The sequence below is a fragment of the Otolemur garnettii genome, unplaced genomic scaffold (genome assembly GCF_000181295.1).
Source record: "Otolemur garnettii isolate 467f Iridium unplaced genomic scaffold, OtoGar3 scaffold00010, whole genome shotgun sequence".
Classification (NCBI taxonomy): Eukaryota; Metazoa; Chordata; class Mammalia; order Primates; family Galagidae; genus Otolemur; species Otolemur garnettii.
Window position 1 is genome coordinate 33444739 of NW_003852405.1, and position 13277 is coordinate 33458015.

A 13277-nucleotide genomic window follows, 5' to 3' on the forward strand; every position below is an offset into this window, starting at 1 on the left:
AAGAGCACATTGTCCTAATAAACAAATAAATCTGATTATTAGGGGCAAAGAAGAAGAAAAAACAAGGCCTTCTCAGGGGCTCCACCTGTCAACCACTAAAAATGTTGTTTTGTTTAATTGTATGATGGGGGGAGTGTCTGTATATTCACACAAAAGTTGGTGACTGTGAACTATATTTTATGAGGCTGGAGATGGAGGTCCCCAGGCCATACCATAAATGCTTTTAATGCGATGCCAAGGAATTTTTATTTTGCCCTTGCTATGGGGATTTTGAAAGATTTTAATCAGGGGAATGACATGCTCAATTTTATCTTTTTTTTAGAACAGTCCCACAATATTTTTATACTATGCACACATGTGTGTACATATACACCTTGATTTTGTAACAGAAACTATGTCTTTTAGTGGGAAAAAAAATCAATAAGTTGAAAGAATGTCAGTTCCCAGAGAACAAAGTAGAATTGGACAAAGGATAATGGCATACATTTGTCTTGAGAGGAGCCTGTGGACAAACACCCAATTCAACAGAGACGCTCAATCCTTGACTTTTTTGAAGAGAAAATACTGATAAAATAATACAAGAAGAGTGCAATATCATTGCAAAATTTTTTTGTGCCCATGACATCAGTCTTCCTGCAGGTTTTAATCTTTAACCATATATATAGACATATATATATCCCAGACTGAAGTATTGTTCCCTGTTAGGATATCTTCTTAATCTCTCTGTAACATATCTGAGATCAAAAGCCAAAATGTATACAGAAAATAAAAATAATAATGAAGCACCAATAACCTACTATGGGAATAAAATGCCTTAAGCAGAAGGGCTGTGGAGTCTCAAGCAAGAGCCGCACCTCCCATGAACTCTGGTTTTCCTGAAAAGCTCCCTGCTCTCATCTAGGATCAGCTGCAGCTAACCAGACTAACACAAGTGGACACTTTCACCCATCAGTTCAGTCGACAGGACTAAGTAAAGGTGAAGGAGGAAGTCCCAGCAAGGCAGAGAGGGTGGCAGCAGCCCCGCTGCAGGCATAAACAGCACTAATGGAAGGCAGGAAGTGTGGACCCAGGAGGAGGCAGAGCCAGGAAACGCTAACTTGCCTTCGGCACCCTGACAGTCTCAAGGGAGACAATTAATGCAGTGTCACCAAAAGCAGCCCTTAGCCTTTGACCAGTCCCTGTGAAAGACGAAAAATGGTTTCTCATACACAATTGTCAAGAAACCTGCTGAATAAAAGCATCTGCCAAATTTTCTGCCCTAAAGATGAATTTCCAGTAAAAGTCAACAAAAGTTGCTGCTAAAACACATATGAAAGCCGTCTGTAAAATACCTGCCAATTACTGTGAATTATCCACATTAAGACTGACTGCCTGCCTTTTTAAAATTAAACAGGTTAAGTAAGCTTGAACGTATAGAATATTCACCAAATACGGTTAGAATTAAAATTGATTTGTCAACAATATTCTTCTCCACATACACATCAAGCTGATACTCAACCATACTGATCCTTTGTAAACAACCCACCCTTGGGAAAATAAGCTTATATTTGCATACATGAACCTGCCTTACGTACTTTTTATTTTGTCTGGTACAGTTTTAGAGGATTTCCAAAACCACCCTCAGCTTTGGTAATTTGCTAGGAGGACTCACAGAAGTCCCTGGAAGCTGTTGTATTCCTGGTTGATCTTTATTACAGGTGGAGGATACATATTAAAATCAGATGAAGGAAGAGGAACGTAGGGCAAAGTCCAAGAAAGTTCTCAACATGGAGATTTCATTGTCCACTGCCCACAGAGTCATGAACAGGGTTGCTGTCCCAGGTGTTACTGTGTGACGGTGTGCAGAGTGTTGCCAATCAGGGAAGCTCCCCTGAGCCCCAGCGTTCACAGTCTTTATTGGGGCTCCATCCCATTGTGCAAACACAACTGACTGCTGAAATGGCTGACCTCAGTCGGCAGACCTTCAGAGGTCAAGCTGATACCATGTAACCCAAAGCCCCCATCCTAAATCATGTCATTATTGTGGCTGAAAGCTCTCACCCCACAATGTTACTGCCTGTCTGGCTTATGGCCCCCGGGCAAACAAAGACCATCCTCCATGGTGTGGCATTCCAAGGGCTTACAGATGACCTCCCAGAAGTCAAGGTCAGAAGCCAGAGTTCTCTTTGGAAAAGGTTAAATTATTTACATGCCTAATAAAATATACATAGTCATATATTTTTTTGTTTTATTGAATATTAATCTTTGTTGCCAAAATGATAGTTGAAGGTAGAAAAGAAAGATGCACATCAAGAATTAATTCTACAATCCTTTAAAGCAGAGAGGTCCCATCTGTGGGCTATTGGGCAAGCTGATTTTGTAAGGACTGTTTTTTGCTTATCTGTGGTGTTAGATATCACAAAAAAGTATACATGAAACTTCTCTTTTCCATTCTTTTTTCTTCTTCTGTCTTTTGTTTGTTTGTTTATTCTGTTTTGCTGATCAGTTTTCATTACTGTTTGTGTATTTAGTGTGTGGCCCAAGACAACTTTCATTCTTCCAATAAGCAGCAGAAGAAAAAACAGTTAGACGTCCTGAAAAGCTTCAATATGGTCTTCCCATTCTTTTTCTTTCCAACCATTCAGTTATAAAACAATCAAATAGCTCATATTTTCTCCATATAGAACAAGTGGATATAAGAAAAAACTCATGAGATTACTTTTATAAAAAGCATGACACATATCAAAGGTGTTTAAATATACCCTAAAGAAAAATGTATGAAAGTAATAAGAAAAAAAAGAGAGAAAAGCATCTTACCGTAATTTTTAGACAGAACTCTCCATGGAGAAATCAAGTTTATAAACACCAATCAACCACATGGTACTATGACACAAGTCTAAGAGAAGTCGTGTATTGAAGTGTAAATGTTTTACAAAACCCAACACAGGTTAGCATTAATGGTAACTGAAGATATTATGATCTCAAGAGATAACTGGTGTGGGAATACAATGTAACACTAAATTATTAGAATAAAATGTAGCACTAAATTACTAGAATCAAATTGCTATTAAAGAAGGGAAGGGAATATAAGTGGTTAATTGACCTCTGTAATAAAACCTTGTAAAATCTTAAAAGTTTTAAGCCAGGATTAGTTTCCTAACCAAATAAAGAATAACATTTTTTAAAAGATGTTCTTAGAAGTGTTTTATTCTTCAGCAGATATTTGTGAAATCTTTTACACCATGTCTAAATTTTTTAATGAACGTGATCCTCAGATGTGTACAGTTATGCTGTGCTTGTCTAGGTATGTTTTTAACTTCTAAAATTTTGACCCATGGTGTACAATACAAACTATCATTAATAACATTTATTATACATCTAGGAAAAATTATACAAATTTATACATTGCTAGCATACAAATTGATCGAGTGTGTTCTATTTTTGTCACAAAAACCTCTCAGATGAATATAACTAATTCTCTATATTTCCTTTTCATTTGGAAGAGATTTGTTTAATGATACTAACTTTGATATTTTCAAACATCTTTTTAACTTCTTTGAGAAAGTACTCACTATTCAATGGAGTTTAAATCACATTTTTAAAAGACTTAATAGCTAGCTATAGAAAGTAGTATACTTTCATTTTTTAAAACTCAAGTTATTCAGTTATGCAGATAAGTACACAAATAAATCTTATAAAATTCCTACATGCAGCAGTCAGGTTTAACAAATCTTGATGTATACTATTATTTACTTCAGATCTTCTTATGGTAGAGCTGAAGTCTCTATAGTCTTATATCCCATACTGGACCATCCTAAACTTAGGGTGTGGTTCTACCAGCCATATATATATAAATATACATATGGTAGAATAAATATGCACATAAAGAACATATATTTTGAGATACTCTCTTTTCAAATTTTACATTTTTTCTTGTTACTCCACTTCTGTTGAATTTTTTTTTTTTTTTAAAGATGGAGTCTCATTTTGTCGCCCTCAGTAGGGTGCTATGGCATCGCAGCTCACAGCAAACTCCAGCTCTTGGGCTTAGGTGATTCTCTTGTCTCAGCTTCCCAAGTAGCTGGGACTACAGGTGCCCACCACAACGCCTGGCTATTTTTGTTGTTGCTGTTTGGCTGGGGCCGGGTTCTAACCCTCCACCCTCGGTATATGGGACTGGTGCAGTTTTCTTTCTTTATTCAACAGTTAATTAACTCTACCAAAATCTACCACTTTCTGTGCCCTCTCTCTTGTTTTTTTTTTTTTTTTTTCACATAATCCTTCCTCTTTTTTTCTTACAAAATACTTTTTTAGGTTTTTCAGTGCAAGCCTATGAGTGGCAAACTTTCTTACCCGAGGTAAGTCTGAAAATTCGTTCAGGAATTTTGAATGATTGTTGCGTTAACCCAAAGGGTTGAATTGTCAAGGAACATTTCTGTACATTATAGATCTTATCCAGCACCAAACTTTATTAATGATTCAAAGATACAGGCAAGCAGCGGACTCAAACAAGACATCATTTCTGGCAGGGGAACTCAAGACCCAATCCAGCTTCCAAAAATGTTTCTCTCCCTTCTGTAGGACGTCTTTTTGTTTCAGATAAACACAATTGTATTAAGCAACATATGAACACTTTACATAAGGGAACCATTAGCAATTTGTAGATCTTTAATTTTATATTTGGATAATTACTAAGATCAGGGAAATTTACCTGTTCTTTAGAAAGCCATGCCCATACATCTGCAGGATTAAGGTTCATTTACAATGAGCAATCTAGTTACAAGTACATCCCACCAAAAACATGCTCTTAATAAACACTATCCGTAATAAATACCATTCTCAGACTACAAAGAGGTCTGTTCAGGGTCACTGACATATTTATGAAGAAGGTCATTCATTTCCCCTGGATGTCCCCAGCAGACACTGAGTGGGCTGCAGCTCTGTAGTAAGTTTTTTCCTCCCAATTCTTTATAGAATGGAGAACCTGGGTTGATGAGTTCTTTGGTTGGTTTTTCTCTTAACACTTTGAAGCTGTCATCTCATTATCTCTTAGCCTCCACTGGTTGCTAATGAGAAATTTGGTCTTGTTCTAATTGTTGCTCCTTTGTAGAAAAACCACCCACTATTTCTGTTAATTTTTTAGATATTATTGTCCTTTGGAAGTTCTTTACAATGTCATAACATATCTGATTACGTATTTAATTTCAATTATCCTGACCGGTATTCAATGTGAACTTTCAGTCCTATTCCTAGGTCTAATTCTGGAAAAGTTGCATCTGTTCTTTAATCAAGTATTGCTTTCCTATTATTCTGTGTTTTTTCCTGCTGGATTCAATTCAGACAATTGGCAGAATCTTTCAATCTACCTCCGTTTTTCTTAACCACACACATATTCATTACACACATTTTTCAAATCATGTTATCACTGTCATTATGAATTTTCCTCATAGTTCACTTTTTTCTGTGCCATGATCCCAGGGTTAAGTTTATCCGGTCTCTAATCTTTTAATTCGTCACTTTTGGAATATTTAATTTTTTAATTTCATTGCTGTGTGTTTGTGTTTTATTTGTTTTATTATTTTTGAAAGCTTCTCTAAGTGATACATTGGTCTGAATTCTCCCTGAGAGAACATAAACATACTGTCTTTTCATAAATCAAAATGAAGGAAAAATACCTTTTTTTCCACCACCATCATAGAGTCTAAGGAAATATTCCTGATACATGACCTTTTCTAAATAAATATAGACAAAAGAAACTTCTTTTGTCAGTTTGGCTCTAATGCAAGAAAGATAACGGGTCTGTAGATAAATCAAGTTACTTCCATTTTCAGGTTCCTAAAAGATCTGGGACCACTAACAGGGAATCACTAGGTCTCAATGAGACACCAAGTCCCAGTCGCTCAGCTAAATTTCATCTTTCACACCAGAATCATGATCCTGGAGGGTGAAGAATCAAAAAATTCACATACTGAGATTTTGGTAAGGCTGTATTTAGGCAGACTTATCAATAAACAGTGAAGAAAAAGTTTATGTGTAAGATTAATGTTGTAAATATCTGTCAATTAGGAAGAAATAATAGCCATTCAGGGGATTTTGCAGTAGACATATTTGTATATTTATAAAAACATATATACTTATTAATCAGTACTATTCCTTTTGTTAGCTAATACCCCTCTGTCTCTCATTCCCACTATAACTACTTGAACTGACTCAAGGATAGATCATAAAGTAGAGTCAAAGGGACCACAGAGTCATCTAACCCCAAGTCTTTAATTGTGCATTTCCCATAAGTGTTAGAGAAAACTAGCCAGAGGGCAATTTCCGTGTGAGGGAACAACATGTGATCAGAAGGGTTTATGTCTGCAGAGAGTAGAAGGTCTGGAACATGGGCAGGTAACAGAGAGGAGTGGGGTGGAGGAGGACAGCTCGGTTCAGTTCTGGAAGGCTGGGAATGCCAGGCTAAGGAGGCTGGGATAGAGTCTTTTAGGAATGAGAAACCAGATTACCGGCTCCCCAGATCCCACAGACACAGCTGTTAAAAAAACAGTGCTGAGGCTATTGCTTCTCTGGGTAACTGAGAAGACTCCTCAGCAGACTTAGTATTGTCTGACAAGGGGAAGTCAAGGTCAGATTTTATTAAGAACTTAGAATTGGTGTAAAGTCTGTCTTTCCATGTGGTACTTGGTTACGAATGGGAAGTTTAATATTGATAAACACAGCAAGAGATGATTTTGAGGACTTGAGGTGAGTTGTCCAAAAAGCTTTAGGATAGTGGTTCTCAACCTTTTTAATGCTGTGTTGTATTTTCATTGTTACAAAGGGGTCACGACCCACAGGTTGAGAACCGCTACTTTAGGATGTAAACTATTGGAAGAGTTGATGGGTCTTCCAGAAAGTCCTTGTAATGAACAATACATTTCATTTGTCTATTGAGCAAGAGTCTCCTTATGTTACTAAAGATGATGGAGTAGTAATGTGACATTAATATAGCCAGGAAGTTGTGTGGGGATAGATGGCTTCTGTTCTCAGAGTCACTGCAGGTTCCTGAGCAGGAAGACCATTTGATGGGAGTGGTCTTGGGCAAAGATTCTTCTAGCATTTATGCATGGAATGAAAAGGCATGCGGAAGACAGACAAGGGAATTGGCTGAGAGGTTGTTTGGTCATAACAATTAGTAAATGTGTCTGAATGTATGAAACTAAACAAGAGGAAAATCAGAGGAAGAAAAATGAACACGTGGGTGTGTCCGTAATAGTTGTGCGAGGGAAAGTTAAAAGGTGTGAAGAAGAGGGAGAAATTTGAGATGTTAACTTTTAAATCGGAATGACTATGGAAGAGCTAGTTTTTCTAAAAGGGACAGATCTTTCTCATGTGTCCTATGGAGATTGCCCCATTCATTACACATGGCCTGGGCAGTGTCTACGGGAGGCCAGTGCTTCTTAACCCCAAAACAGAATTTAAAAAACCAATTCCTAGGCCCAGCTCTAGAACAATTGAGTCTGCGCATATGGAGATAGAGTCTGGGGCTCAGAATGTGTTAGCAGCTGCCCCGTGATTTGATCACCTGTGAGTGTGCAGCCCTGCGGAGGAGTGCTGACTTCTAGTACTTGGTTCTGGCTTAAGAAAATTAGGTATCGTTAGAAAAAAAGATAGAACCAATAAGGTTCACAATCCTTTTTATTTCACCCCAACTTGTGATGCTGCTAACCCCTTCAGGATTTTCCAAGGGTAATAGGACTTAAAAGGTTTATTTTTCAGGTTAAAAATAAGTTTATAGGTGAATGCATTTTGAAATTTTGGCTAAAATATCTGTTTTTCATTGAATAATATTAACAAAATATAGACTCCACTGTCTCAATGTAGAAAAGGACCAACCCAACTGTCACGTACAGTGATTACTGAATTAATGTACCCTGTTTGACTGGAGCACTCTTGAACACAGACACACGACCTTTTTAATAATTTTTGGCACCCAAACTAATACATTTTAATATCTTCATTTCTGTCTGATATACCCTTCTTTAGAGGAAGATGTATGATTCTGTCATTTTTCTCAATAATTCATCAGCTGTCCCTTTCAGACAAGGGATACAAGCCATCTCTGATTGTATTACCCGAGCTGCAGACAAGGTCTCTGCTGGGTCTGTGATGAAGTAAGTGCTCTGATGAAAGGATTGTTCCCCCCTAGATAATTCTAATTCAGCTTATTGCTGTTCAGCCTCTTACGCTGCTGGAGATACTAAATTCAACTGGAGGGTTTTCTCTTCTCAGAAAGTTAAACATCTGTTAATGAAAAATGACCAGAAGTAAAGTACTTATTAGAATTTAATTACAGACCAAATTATGTTTTTTTAATAGTTTACAATGTGATCCTGCTTACTAAAAGTGGTGCACTCTATTTTACAAATTTCAACTTTATCCCTGTGCAACAACCAAATTATCTTAATGGGTGTCCGGGTGACATAGGAGATGAATGCCTCCCCCTGAGTCATTTTCTGATAAAGACACATCGTTTAGTTGCAAGATGACAAACTATGTGTTCAAAGTGACAAATCGTTTAATTAAAATTTACAAGCGGTTAAATACTGTTTGACCCAAATGGAGGCTGTTATCATGAATCAATTTCAGAGGAGGAACAGGCTTTTCAGAAAAATCAATCCCAAATAACTATAACACTTTGAACATATTGTACGGTCTCTTTACATTGTTTTTGAATACCTCTTCGGGTTAGCAGCAGTTTTTACCTAGTTCAAAAGGAATTTCGATCTAGTTGAAAAAGAATTTGAGAGTTTTACTTAGTACTTAAACCCTATTCAGTTTCATGAATATTTAATATCACGTTCAATGTTTAAGCAAAATGCTCTTCTATCTTAAGAGAAAATAGCTAAAATTTTGATGAGTTATGGCTTTTTATTGCATATACAGGCCAATGGAAATTGCAATCATCTTTCATGAAAAGGCTGGGTAGTTTTTATTGTTTGAGAATAAGGGTAGCCATTGCATTTACTTACTAATACAGTAAATGTAAAATTGCTTAAGTAACATGCTTTATTATTTATGCTGCCAACCACATAATGGGAAGGTAGTTTCATAAAGAATATAAATTAGAGAAATTTCACATGCCAGCAGGCTGTAGATCTGGTTTATGGTTCTGACTTACCAGGTGCCCTTCTGTTTTAGGTGTGTCCTGTAACGAAGTACGTATTTAACCAGCACTGGAAGGCAGATGGACAGACGATGCAGATAGGGCACGTTAGCTCCTGTCTCTAGTCAAGCCCCCTCATCAGTAGCAAATGGCTTGGGGTTTTCACTTTGCTCCTCTATTCCGTGCCAAGGTTGATCAGATCTTAAGAAATGTGTTTGGGGCGGTGCCTGTGGTGCAGAGGAGTAGGGCGCCGGCCCCATCTGCCGGAGGTGGAGGGTTCAAACTCAGCCCCAGCCAAAAACTGCAAAAAAAAAAAAAGAAGAAGAAGAAATGTGTTTGGTCAATTTGGCGGTAGCCAACCTTAATGGATTTGTCAGATGTGGAAGGCTCATCTATAAAATTTAAGACAATTTATTAAGAGTCAGGATTAGATACCATCCCGTAATAGCACTTTCTAAATAACATAAATAGAAAGGATCTGTCAAACACCCAAAATATTCATGCAAAACATTAAGTTTTATTTTAAGAAAAAGGCAAATGAGGGCAGTGCCTGTGGCTCAAAGGAATAGGACGCTGGCCCCATATGCCGGAGGTGGAGGGTTCAAACCCAGCCCCGGCCAAGAAAATAAACAACACAAAGGGTCAGTGCAGCCTTTGAAAAAAAATTTTTTAAAAAGAAAAGGCAAATGATACTGCTGGATCATTCTTAGTTGTTAATATTATACTTTATATTATGTTATTTTAGAATCTAATTTATTTTATTATTTTTTGTAAAGGGGTCTCATTATATCTTCCGAAGCTGGTCTCAAACTCCGTGCCTCAGCCTACCAAGAAGCTGGGATTACAGATACTAGCCACCGTGCCCAGCTATTGTATTTTCTTGTCTGTGGATAAAGAAACTTAGTTTTTAACATTTAGGTATGTTAAGAGACATGATAGCTAAACATGCTAGAAAGCATAGGATTTTCAGCAGACTGTAATAACAATTTGCTATTTACAAGGTGCCTGTGACTCCATTTAAAATACACAAGACGATGAAGTTAGGGTTTATGAGGATAATTTTCAGTGGTTACCACCAAATACTTAAGGTTTAAAATGTGCTATACGTAAGTCAAGAGCTTGTTAGAAATTCTAGATATCAACTGGGCAGCTAGCTCTGATTTTTGACAAGCAATTTGTTTCAAATGGGAGAATATTTTATAAAAGGTCAAAAGTATAAAAATTTCATCCTCTGTTGAAATTAATGGTTTGGCTAATGTCTATAATGCTGTTTACAGTATTCTGAAAGACATACAACCTCTAATTATCTATAGTAGGCATAAATAATTGTCAAAAATGCAAATGAGAAAAATTATATCAAATTAAAATAATTAGTTCACTAGTTAAAATGTCCTCTCATAATAAAAACCTCTTACTTTCTAAAATATGACACTGAAAAGTGAGGAAATCTTTTAGCCTACTGTTACTGAGCATTATGGGAACCTGACTGGGAGACACAGCCCGGACGATAGGTAACAAGTCTAATGCAGATTGCATAATTTGCATTTATTACCTTGTTTTCCATTTATATCCCACGACACCTGCTTTCGCCAACTAACAAACCCTCAGCGTGTTTCTCTCACACCTCCAACACCTCCAACACAGCCTGGGGATTCATGCACATAATTCAAGGTCTAAATTGAACCTACTGACTAACTTAACAAAATAATCCAGACTTGAGCTTTGTGCCCAAATGCGTAACTTCGGAGAAGATAGAGGATAATTTCGTCTCATTCCGTTCATGTATCGGTTGTATTAGTTTTATGAATATGTACTTTTAGCATTGCCACAAAACTGTTGACAGTAAAGTCTTCTGGCTGTGACATGTAAAACCAAATCCATTAAAATTTTAAAAAAGAAAAGGTTTTCCAGATTGCCTAAGAGCCAGCATAGGAGCAGGAGGGCAACCCACAATTTCTACTCCATGTGTCACTGTCTCGTGTGCTAGACTGTCTGAATATTTAGACCACCCTGTGGAGCTGGACTCAGACTCCTCTGGCCCAGATGGATGGTCCTCGGTTCCCGGGGAGTCCCCCGTGCTGCAGCTCCTGACTTCTGTCCCAGCTCCCTTCCCCTTGCTCACTCTCCTCCGTGGACACAGCCTCCTCCCAGCAGACTCTCCCTCTGCTCGTGGTATTCGTCCCAAAAACTCTACTTGAGTTTCTCTCATTTTCCTTCCAAACTTTGTCCGGTTGTCCCCTTCTCAGTGAGACGAGTTCTGACCAGGGGTGTGCACTGCTGTGCCTCCCAGCACTTCCAGACGCTCTTTCCTGCCTCTGTCCTTTTCACAGCACCTACCATATTTTAACGTGTCATATTTTTTAACCATTTATCATATCCATAGCTTATGGTCTATCTGCCCCTCCTAGCACATAAGTGCCAGGATGGCAGGGATTTAAGGATGGTTTGTTAATGCATTCCCACGGCCTGGAGCAGAGAAGGCCTGATAGAAAGCAAGCACTTCCTAAAACTATTTGTTGAGTGAATGAGTTAAATATGATAAATAATATGTTTTGAGTTCTTCTTTGATTTACAGAGGGAGATACAGAGCACTTTAGTAATTTGCTGCAAGTACTGCTAGTATTTCTTTTACTTAGGCCTGTTATTTGGTGGCCACATAATGCGTGCCAGGTACCATCAACTCTTTCATACCAATCGTCCTGTGTCTGTTTAGTGTTAGTCCCTGTTACTTGCAAATTATTGTCACCATTAGCACCATTTTATGGCTGAAGAGACTGAGATTCAAAGAAATTGAGAGGTCACACATCTAGAAAGTGAAGGGATTAAAAACAGAACATGAGGACAGGGCCTGTGGCTCAGAGGAGTAGGGCGCTGGCCCCATATACCAGAGGTGGTGGGTTCAAACCCAGCCCTGGTCAAAAACTGCAAAAATAAATAAATAAACAAAAATAGAATATGGGTCTGCCGATCTCCAAAGATTTTACTATTGCCTGTTAGACAAAACACAGAATGTGCATCTTTAACATCGAGGTGGCAACAGCTGGGCCTAAGAGTCCCGTCTCCCCTAATGGCCTTTACCTCCACACTGTCATCCAAGGGTCTATTATTTGGTACAAGAACGAAGATTCTCCTTTTTGTACTCAAGCCCTTCATTTTCCTAAAGTACAGTTATAAACGTGCCATCAATATGATCAGAATCCCCCACGGGGTCCCCCTTAAGGCATGTCCCTTTAATAGGGGACTTCAGTTTACTGACCCACGGCTGGCCTTCCCTCCCTCAGCCCCCCCACCCCAATAAGTAAGTAGACCTGATGGAACAGTCATGGCAGGGAGAAAAAAAGTTTACAGAGTTGTGCCCTAGATCTCCCTTCTTGGGTCCTGGATACCTGGGTTTTAAAGAAGTTGTAACCCTAATTCATAATTTCCTTCAAAAGCTTGTCACTCTTTTTTCTTTTTTCAAATCAGCAGGTGTGCACATTGTTAGAGTAAGCACGGAAGACTAGGGGTGGAGTCAGTGTCTAGATCAGAATCATCTCCATGGTGACCGCAAGAACAGGGGACCCACTATTGTCACAGTTGCAGCACCACTCAGACCCTGAAGTAATTAAGTAGATGACTTAGGGTCCTGTTGCAGAAAGAACTGCAGGCCCCGTCAGGGCAGAGGTGTCTCATTCTTTGCTGTCCACTCAGCGTCAGGCCGCGGCTGGCACTGTCCCCTCAGCGTCAGGGCCACGGCTGGCACTGCACCCTCAGCATCAGGGCCACGGCTGGCACTGCCCCCTCAGCGTCAGGGCCACGGCTGGCACTGCCCCCTCAGCGTCAGGGCCACAGCTAGCACTGTCCCCTGGGCGTCAGGGCCACGGCTGGCACTGTCCCCTGGGCGTCAGGGCCACGGCTGGCACTGTCCCCTGGGCGTCAGGGCCATGGCTGGCACTGTCCCCTCAGCGTCGGGCCACGGCTGGCACTGTCCCCTGGGTGTCAGGACCACAGCTGGCACTGTCCCCTGGGTGTCAGGACCACAGTTGGCACTGTCCCCTCAGCGTCAGGGCCACGGCTGGCACTGTCCCCTCAGCGTCGGGCCGCGGGGCACGGAGTGTTGCTCTGTTTGCTGCTCTTCTCACTCAACTCTACTGTTGAATTCTGTGTCCAGTCC

At 39.3% G+C, this 13277-nt stretch overlaps 1 protein-coding gene across 1 annotated transcript in view; it reads left to right on the forward strand.

Moving 5' to 3' along the window:
- The window catches only part of NEGR1 (neuronal growth regulator 1), an 811656-nt gene that overhangs the window by 742845 nt on the left and 55534 nt on the right, over window positions 1–13277 (forward strand). The window lies entirely within an intron of this gene.